Source organism: Cryptomeria japonica, chromosome 4, assembly GCF_030272615.1.
Source record: "Cryptomeria japonica chromosome 4, Sugi_1.0, whole genome shotgun sequence".
NCBI lineage: Eukaryota > Viridiplantae > Streptophyta > Pinopsida > Cupressales > Cupressaceae > Cryptomeria > Cryptomeria japonica.
In genome coordinates, this window is record NC_081408.1 from 543,310,696 (window position 1) to 543,319,051 (window position 8,356).

Below are 8,356 nucleotides of genomic sequence, written 5' to 3' on the forward strand. Positions count from 1 at the left end.
GGCAACAAAAAATAATTAATTTTAATATCCCTTTTTGATATATTTTAACCTCCATTACCTCGAGTTTCTAAGATGGGGATGACAGGGGCAGGAGGGACGAGGTTTCAAGATGACAATATTTTTTGCCAATTTTGGGGGATGAGGTTTCAAGATGACAATTTTTTTAACCAATTTTGGGAATGGCTTGGGGACAGTTGTATAAAATATAGGGAAATTTTAAAATGTTGATATGAAAATATGGATAAAGCATGTATATATACATTATATTCATATGAAAACATGGATTAGCATGCATATGAAAACATTATAGACCCTTAAGTTTTAACATACAAAATTTGTGTTCAAAATTCATGGTCAAATTGTCAATACTCAATATGCATTCATAATTTAGAATTCATTGTCAATATACGTGTTATTAAAAAAATAAAATACAAAATGCCCAAAGGCTACATTGTTGCCATATACATTCATTTTCAACTACGAATGAAAATAAAGATTAACAAAGTCCACTGCTGCCACCACATCCCTTAGCGATCCCCACATCCTTGAAATGTCCCTCGGACGGGGACGGGGGATTTAGGTTTGGTGATTCATCCTCAAGTAACATAGATTTTAACCTATAGGACATTAAATAATATTTAATTTTCAAACTTGTCAAAATGCGACATTACAAGTTCTCCCGCCTAAGCTTCCTTGCCCTCAAGCAATCCGACACGAGGATCCCATATCAATCTTGTAGGCTGATATGAACTTGTGTTGGTAATGTTGCGCTACAAGATACTTGCAACTACTATCCACTTATCCCTCCTGGAAATCAGTCGAATAATCATTTGTATCAAACTGCCAAACTCACCATCTTGTGTCCATATGGATCATTTCCCAACTCCCTCAAGCTGGCAAGATGCACAACTCTACTACCACGTTAAGTTCCCGGGCCAAAAATATAATCAACTCTCCACTCTTCCCTGCAAGTGCATTTTATTAAACAGTTGTCATACTGTTAGGTGAATCAGATTTCTGTTATTGTGTGTTGATGTTTCATATCTGAGCATGTTTAAAACTACTAATGGTTTGTATTTTAATGATTATCATAACATGGTCACCCTTTGGGTCTATTTCAGCTTCCTCTGGGTCTCCTTCAACAATTTGGGAAGCAAAGACTTTTGAGCTAGTGAGGAAATCCATAATATGCTTGTCATCACTGAAAACTTGAAAGTGTGTGACATTATCAAGAACAGAAGGTGTTGAAACTAACTCAATTGTAAATCCTTGTAATTGAACGGATAATGAAGGTTGCAGAGAATTGGCGCTTTGGGCTAATCCATTAGTTATTTCATTTGAGGCTCCAACGATGGTTTGAGTATTGAAAGCATCAAAGCCTTCAATCATAACCCACACTCATTTGTGGTAGCTTCCTAATATTTTACCATGACAAGAATATAGGATTCTTATTTGTTTTACTACCAACTCAGAATTAGTGTATGCTTGGGTTTACTTAAATCCTTTTCTTATGGCATTGAAGAGACCATGTACTAGGGATTCATACTTGGTTATATTGTTTGTGCAAGAAAAGTGCAGCGCATATGCTGAGACAAAGGTTTCATTTCTAGGACTTACAAATTGAAAACTAACTCCCACTCCTTGTTTAGATTTGGAACCATCAAATTTGAGGGTCAATATTGGCTTTTTTCGTTCATTTTTCTTTTCTTATTTCTTCACTTTACTTTCTTCAACATCAACTTTTCTATCTTGTTTAAGATTTTTCTCTGCATGCAAAACTTTGTTCTTTGATTCTCTTCTCCTTGCCGTGGAAACAAAATTGAAGGCTCCATGTGTTCTCTAATTACTTGGTTAATTTTCATTTTACAATCATGGCAAGTGGTTTTTGAATGTGCAGAATTATTAATGTGACACGAAGAGGTGAAAAGGAACTCCTCTATCTTGATTTCATTTTTTATTTTAAGGCTTTCATGATGGATCTTGTCAAGTGTTCATAAGATCTCTTTGAACATTCCTTTTCTTATGGTTCAACAAGCAACTCCGGGCAAGGCTTGGTCTAGGGCTCATCATCCTTAAATGGCAATGATGGATTTACTACTTCTTGTAGCATCAAGATTTCGTGGGAAGCTATTGGGCAAGAAACACCCAAATCCACTTCTGAGAAAAGGATTTCATTATCTTGATTGTACTCTGTGATAGTGTGCTTCACTCTTGACTCACTCTCTATCCTTATTTGACTTGATACTCCTCTTTGGGGTAGCCACATATGTGAAAAATCAATATGCACATACCCATTCAATGTTTTAGACCAATCTCTGCTTAAAAGCATCACATAACCTTAGGATATGTACACTACATGTACATCCATGTATTGTTAAATGTGGGGGTCGGAAGCTAGCTATAGATGAATACAATTTAATTCTCCTATGACCACTACATCAGTTTTATCTAGCAGAGTTATTTTTCGAATAGACTTAGCATGGGTGAGACCTAAGGCCTTACATATTGACCAAGGTATCACATTCGTTGAAGCACTAGAGTCAACTAGGAAATTATGTAGATTTTTACAAAATATTCTCAAGGTTAATAAAAATGGAGGGGTCTCAATCTTATTAGTAAACAATGTGGGAGCATCTATCTGGGATACCTGACCCTTTTCCTTAAATTTTACCAAGGGTTCTTTAGGGACTTCCTTATTGACAGTCTCATGTGGCCTACTCGACTACCCATAGGCTTCAAAGAAGGAATTTTTTAACATGGGGAAGTTTCATTAATTCAAAAACAATGAGACTTAGCTTCATTTTTTTGAACTCCTCAGTCACATATTGACCCATTCTTTCTAACTCGGATCTTCCTTGCTCACCAACAACTTTACATGAGTTACTATTTGGTGGTGAAGTGTAAGGTCTAGGGAAACCAAGATTATTGCTTGCATTTGTGTCGAGAGGCACTTGATAATTGTTTGGAGGAATGGAAGAACTGAGCGGGTTGGTCTGCTTATTACTCCTTAAGTTATATTAGGATCTACTCTGCTAGTTGTTGTTTTATTACTAGTAAGCTTCCATGTCTTCAATTTCTTTCTACAACAAGTTTCACCCCTTCTTGGGAAAATCATAGCTATCTAGCACCAAAGTGGTATCATAACCATTATTTGGCACAAATTCATAATCAATAGGTGCAGGGTTCTCTTGTACCTTTGCATTTTGCAGGTTCATCTAGAATATGTTAGTCGCTACCTAGAACTCTTTGCAATTCAGCTTCGAGTGTTGATTTGTGTCATGCAATCAACACCAACTAGACATTACTATGTCAACAAGGTAAAATCTATTGGGAGGATGTTGGTCTGATGCATATATATTATCAAAAGGAGTAGGGACTCATCTATTATTAGGCCTAGTATTCTAAGTCCTTGGAGGTCTTGATTGGTTGACGTGAACTAGCTGTTGCATTTCATATTTGAACGTTGTGATAGCAACAACTATTTACCTATTTTAGGTGGCAACCACTGAGAAAAGAACACGTCATCTTATAGAATCTCGTTGCACGGTTGTGAACTAATCAAAATCGATCACCTTTTCTTAATTGCGCAATGGCACATGAATCATAGCCATCGATCATTTCATCCATGTTCACTTTTTAAAGTCCATCGTTTGGTTGACTGCGAGGTTGTGGAGTTAATACTTACAAGCTACTTTTGCTTATCGCACATGAATGAAGTTCGTGTCAGTTTATGATCTAAAGGTTGGAATCCTGGTCCTATGGAGCCCTTCATGAGACTTATATTCTTTGGTTAATTCATCTTCATTGAAAGGCCAATCTTCTCTCTCATCTAGCATGAAGACTTCTTCAATCGTTTGCTTCTTAATTGCAACCGACCTCCATATACCCTTGGATACAATTTCTCTTGCCCCCTCCCTATAATTATTGGCAATTGACCTTATTAAGTCAACATTTACAAAAACATTGGGAAGAACTAGCCTTCCCAAATTTAGATTCGAAATGTTGCATACTAGATCTTGCTCCTTCTTGTTATAACATCTCCCCGAGAAGCTAAAACCCCAAGGCTCCATTATAGGGTCTATGCATGTAGTTGTGAAGTCAATTAAAAAATCCTTTGGCCTAGCACCAACTTTGTCTCTCGTCTAAGTATTTGTTGACCTAGGAAGTTGAGAGATAATCTCATCACAATACTTCCTCTTTCCCTAGCTAGATGATTCAATCATTTTTGGTTCTATGGTTTTAGCTGAATAGAGGCCAATTACCCACACCTAAGGTTTCAGATTTGAGTTGTGAGGAATACTCTAAGAATTCTCAACTACACACAATTGTAGATAAAACTCAAAGCAAAGCACAATGGACAAGAATTAAAGCATTGAGAGCAAGCTAATTCTCAGCTAGCAAAACCTAAGGTAAAACCCTAGTATGCAAGGATTCATGCCGCGAAGATGATACAAAGTGCAAGAATCATTAGAATACACTCTACAAGATCAAAGTGAAATGATTTGATTAGGAATCTAGCAGGGAATCCATTCATTATTATGATGAATTTATGAGTGATGAAAACTTCATTCATACAAGAGAGTTCCAACAATTTATGCTTAGGAATATTGCAGAGGAAATATAGAAAAGGAAGGCTATACAACTTGATTACCTTGATGAAGGAGAAAGGTTTAGAATAAAAGATGAAATCTTGAAGAATGTCTAGGAATTGCTGGGAAGTATGACACTTGAAATGGGGAGACTAGATAGTAAAGAAGAGTGGAGTTTTACTCCTAGAAGGTTGGGACATCTCCTCTGCCATTGCCTTTGATACTCTTAGGAGGAGACATGATATTGATTTAGAAAGTTTGGATCCTAAGAAAGCATACAGACTATTCTTTGAAACTATCTTTTATGATTGCTTGGATTTCTTGACAATATGGTGTTTATACCTTGTGACATGAAGGCCATCTATGAATCAGGAATTGAATAAGCTCTATGGGAATCTAGTCATTAAGCGGGTAGCAGATACATCAGCTATAGAGGCCACTGCTATGTTTGTCAATGTCGCTACATTGTGTTACAAGGTAGTTGTAAAGACAGATGAAGAGTAAGTATTTAAGGAGAGGGTAAAGCAGCTAGAAGAACAATTATCTTTAGGGCCAACCTATTAGCGTCCTACCCTACAACAATAATCCTCTGAAGATACTTTGGGATTAAGGAATGACCTAGCTTTGGCTAGTATTGAAGTCTCAAATATGATAAATGAGATCAATCAACTAAATTTTGATGTAGGTAGAGTAGACAAGAAGTCATTGAGATGATAGAGGCTCTTTTAGAATCAAAGTTTGATTCTATTCTAGATCATGCAAATGCAACATGGGATGAGCACAGGGAGTTATTGGAGTTTAATCAATCCCGTCTTAGGTGGTAAAGATTTATAGCTTGTTCGGTTTCATTTTTACAAAAGAGGGCCAATCCACTTGAGGTCATTTTTATCAGGCCTTTACCTTTGCATCTACATGAGCTAATCTTTAAGATGAAATCAAAGTTGAACATACCAGTTGAAGTCTTCACTACTCACTAGATGTATACAAAGAGGATCAAATCAAAGCTCTTTGGTTTTTAGTGTTTAGTGACTTGTCATATGTCTATTCTCTTTGACAAGGAGATGAGGGATCTAGAAGGGAAGAGGGCTCTAGGGCCAAAGTTAGATTGGAAATATGAGATAATGATGATTTTCAAACCCATGTTGGTTGATATATTTGTTAATGAGATATAGATTGTGAAGAAACTTGGTACCTACCTAGATGCATTGTCAAAATTTGAAATCAAAATGATAAGAGTGGAAGTTGCAAGGGGTGTTGAATAGATTATGAAGACTACCAAAAACATATCAAGTTGATCCAATATATTAAGGAGCATGTTGATCCAATATATTAAGGAGCATGGATTGGGAGTCTTCTAATTTTCTTCTTCTCTATTTTGTTGTTTCGAATTTTTGAATTTTTGAATCAAATACTAACCATTGTTTCTTGCCATTTTAAAAATTTTGCATTTTCTTGCTCCTTTAGTTGAACAAGGGCAGGAAATAGATTTGTTCTTATTGGGTGATCAATTTATAGTCATACAGAGAAGATTTTGATTATTCAAGGTATACCTTTTAAAAGGTGCAATAAGATGCTCTCCGTTACGATGGTTTTAATAAGTTTGTAGGATTATCATATTTTTCAACTTGATAAGTGAACTCACACAAAGAAAAGAGGCATCCAGATCATCTATTTCTCTATCAGCAACTCAAAAACAAATTATCTTCTTTTGTGTCAGGCAGTCACCTACTGCCGTAAATATTCTCTAAAATGCCCGAAGCTTGTTTTCATCCTTGTTTTTGTAAATGGATATTCAAGACCTTATTTTGAGTCTCTTAGAGTCTCTCAAGTCATATAGGTTTTCTCAAAGAACTTCACAAAAAGTGGTACTGTATATTATGTCCATAGGTCTATAATACAATGACATGTTCAATCTCTATATATTTTAGTTTTCTCTATGAATACAGTTGGTATATGAAGCATATGCAATTTTCAGAAGCATCTTGCAATCAATTTCAATGATTCTTAAGTTGTCCTCCAATATCTTTTACAAAATTTTATGAAATCAAAAGTTAAGGGCTTTATGATTTTGTCTTTGCGTAGCGTTGCTGATGTATGTTTGATCTTTACTTCTTCTAAAGTAGAAGACTAAATGTTTGAACCAAACATAAGGGTCTTGTAAAATTATTATTGGATAACAAGTATGACTTGTGGATTCATTATCATATCACGATTAATATCAGGTGTTAATCGGGAGGAAGTGAGTGTTTCTAATTGAGGAAATTGCAATTGTTCCATATAATATGTTGTGGTTATAATTCATTCTACCCAAATGGATAGGCACTAATCATGTTTCTTGTGTTTTCATTAAAATAAAAATAAAAATATATTTTCATGTTTTTCTTTATTTTGGGTTTTTAGTTTTAAAATTAAGATCATCTACTCTCAAGGTTTTCAGAGCTCATTAGTCAGGGGCATAGCCACACTTATTAAACTATACATTTTTTGATTTTACAAAGAGTTAATAACATATCTATTGCAACACTTGAACAAAACAAATTAGGATCAAAAGGTGTTGCTATAATGTTTACCGACCTAGGTTTCACAAAGCATAAATTGTAGAGGATTGTGATTGGCCCCTTATCCCTAGTCATTATCCTATTAGTTGGCCTTTGATCAAATCCCTTGTAGATTGAAGTTGGCTACTCATAGAGGACACTTGGGTACATTAGTTGGAAACATCAACATACCCTATATAAGACGTATAAAAAGGCAACGTCTGGTTTCGAGAATGAAACATCTCATCTAAGAACTAGGTCTAGTTTCAAGAATGTACACCTCGTATAAGACATAAAATAAAAAAGTATAGTACAAAGAGGGTGTTATGTATGCCCTTGCCTCCTTCCCCTGCCCCCCCTTAACATGTCAACATATAGGTATGTTCATGTCTTAAGGAAGATAGAAACAAGGATACACACCTTCAAGACCAAGGAGCTATCTTGTAGGCAACAATGTACATAAATCCAAGCCAAAGAGACATGACTCTTATAAGAAAGGGAAAGATAGTTGTAAAAGAGATATCTTGCAACAAGTGTAAAGGGCATCCTTTGGAGGAGGAGAAGGAAGAAATCTATGCTCAAAGACATTTACCTCCAAGAGGAGATTTTGAACAAAAATAACATCATTGACCAAAAGAAAGTAAGGGAAACAAGAATTCATACCTTCCTCCTATTGTTGGGAAAAAACGATTCTTGATGAAGGATAACACACTTTTGTCCCAAAGTGAGGGGTTTGTTTATAGTAGACATAGATTTCCAAGTGAAGATAAGGTTCTACACAAGGATACCCACCTCTTGCCTAAGAGAGAATCCTTGAGCAAACAATAAATTCACACAAGGAATAACATCGTATCATAGACAAAAACCACTCAAAAAAGGAAAAGTGGATCCTTAGAAAGGATAGAAGAATTCAACTTCCCCCAAGCATAGGGACAAAAAGAAGGATTACACAACCTCCAAAGAGAAATTTCACATAAAAGATGTAGCACTTCAAGAAAAGAAAAGTTCCTAAGAAAGGAACACACATGTACTCACATGAAGGAAGATTCAATGCAAAAAAAGACATCAAGATATGGAAAATACAACTCAAAAGAAGAGGCAATCTTTGAAAGGAGAGGATTGAATATACCATCCTTTCCCTCCAAGTTAGGAGACAAGGATGGATTACGTTGCTACCCAAGTATGATTGAAAATAAAGATGCATCACCACACATGATAGAGAGCCCTCAA

The 8,356-nt window shown here is 35.7% G+C and overlaps 1 protein-coding gene across 1 annotated transcript in view; it reads left to right on the forward strand.

Annotated features, from left to right (window-relative positions):
- Window positions 1–1,404, forward strand: part of LOC131034975 (G patch domain-containing protein TGH) — a 188,317-nt gene extending 186,913 nt beyond the window's left edge. The window contains exon 19 of the mRNA XM_057966596.2: window positions 1,122–1,404. The gene's annotated coding sequence lies outside the window, so the exon portion shown is untranslated. The remainder of the gene's footprint in view (window positions 1–1,121) is intronic.
- The last annotated feature ends 6,952 nt before the right edge of the window (window positions 1,405–8,356 follow it).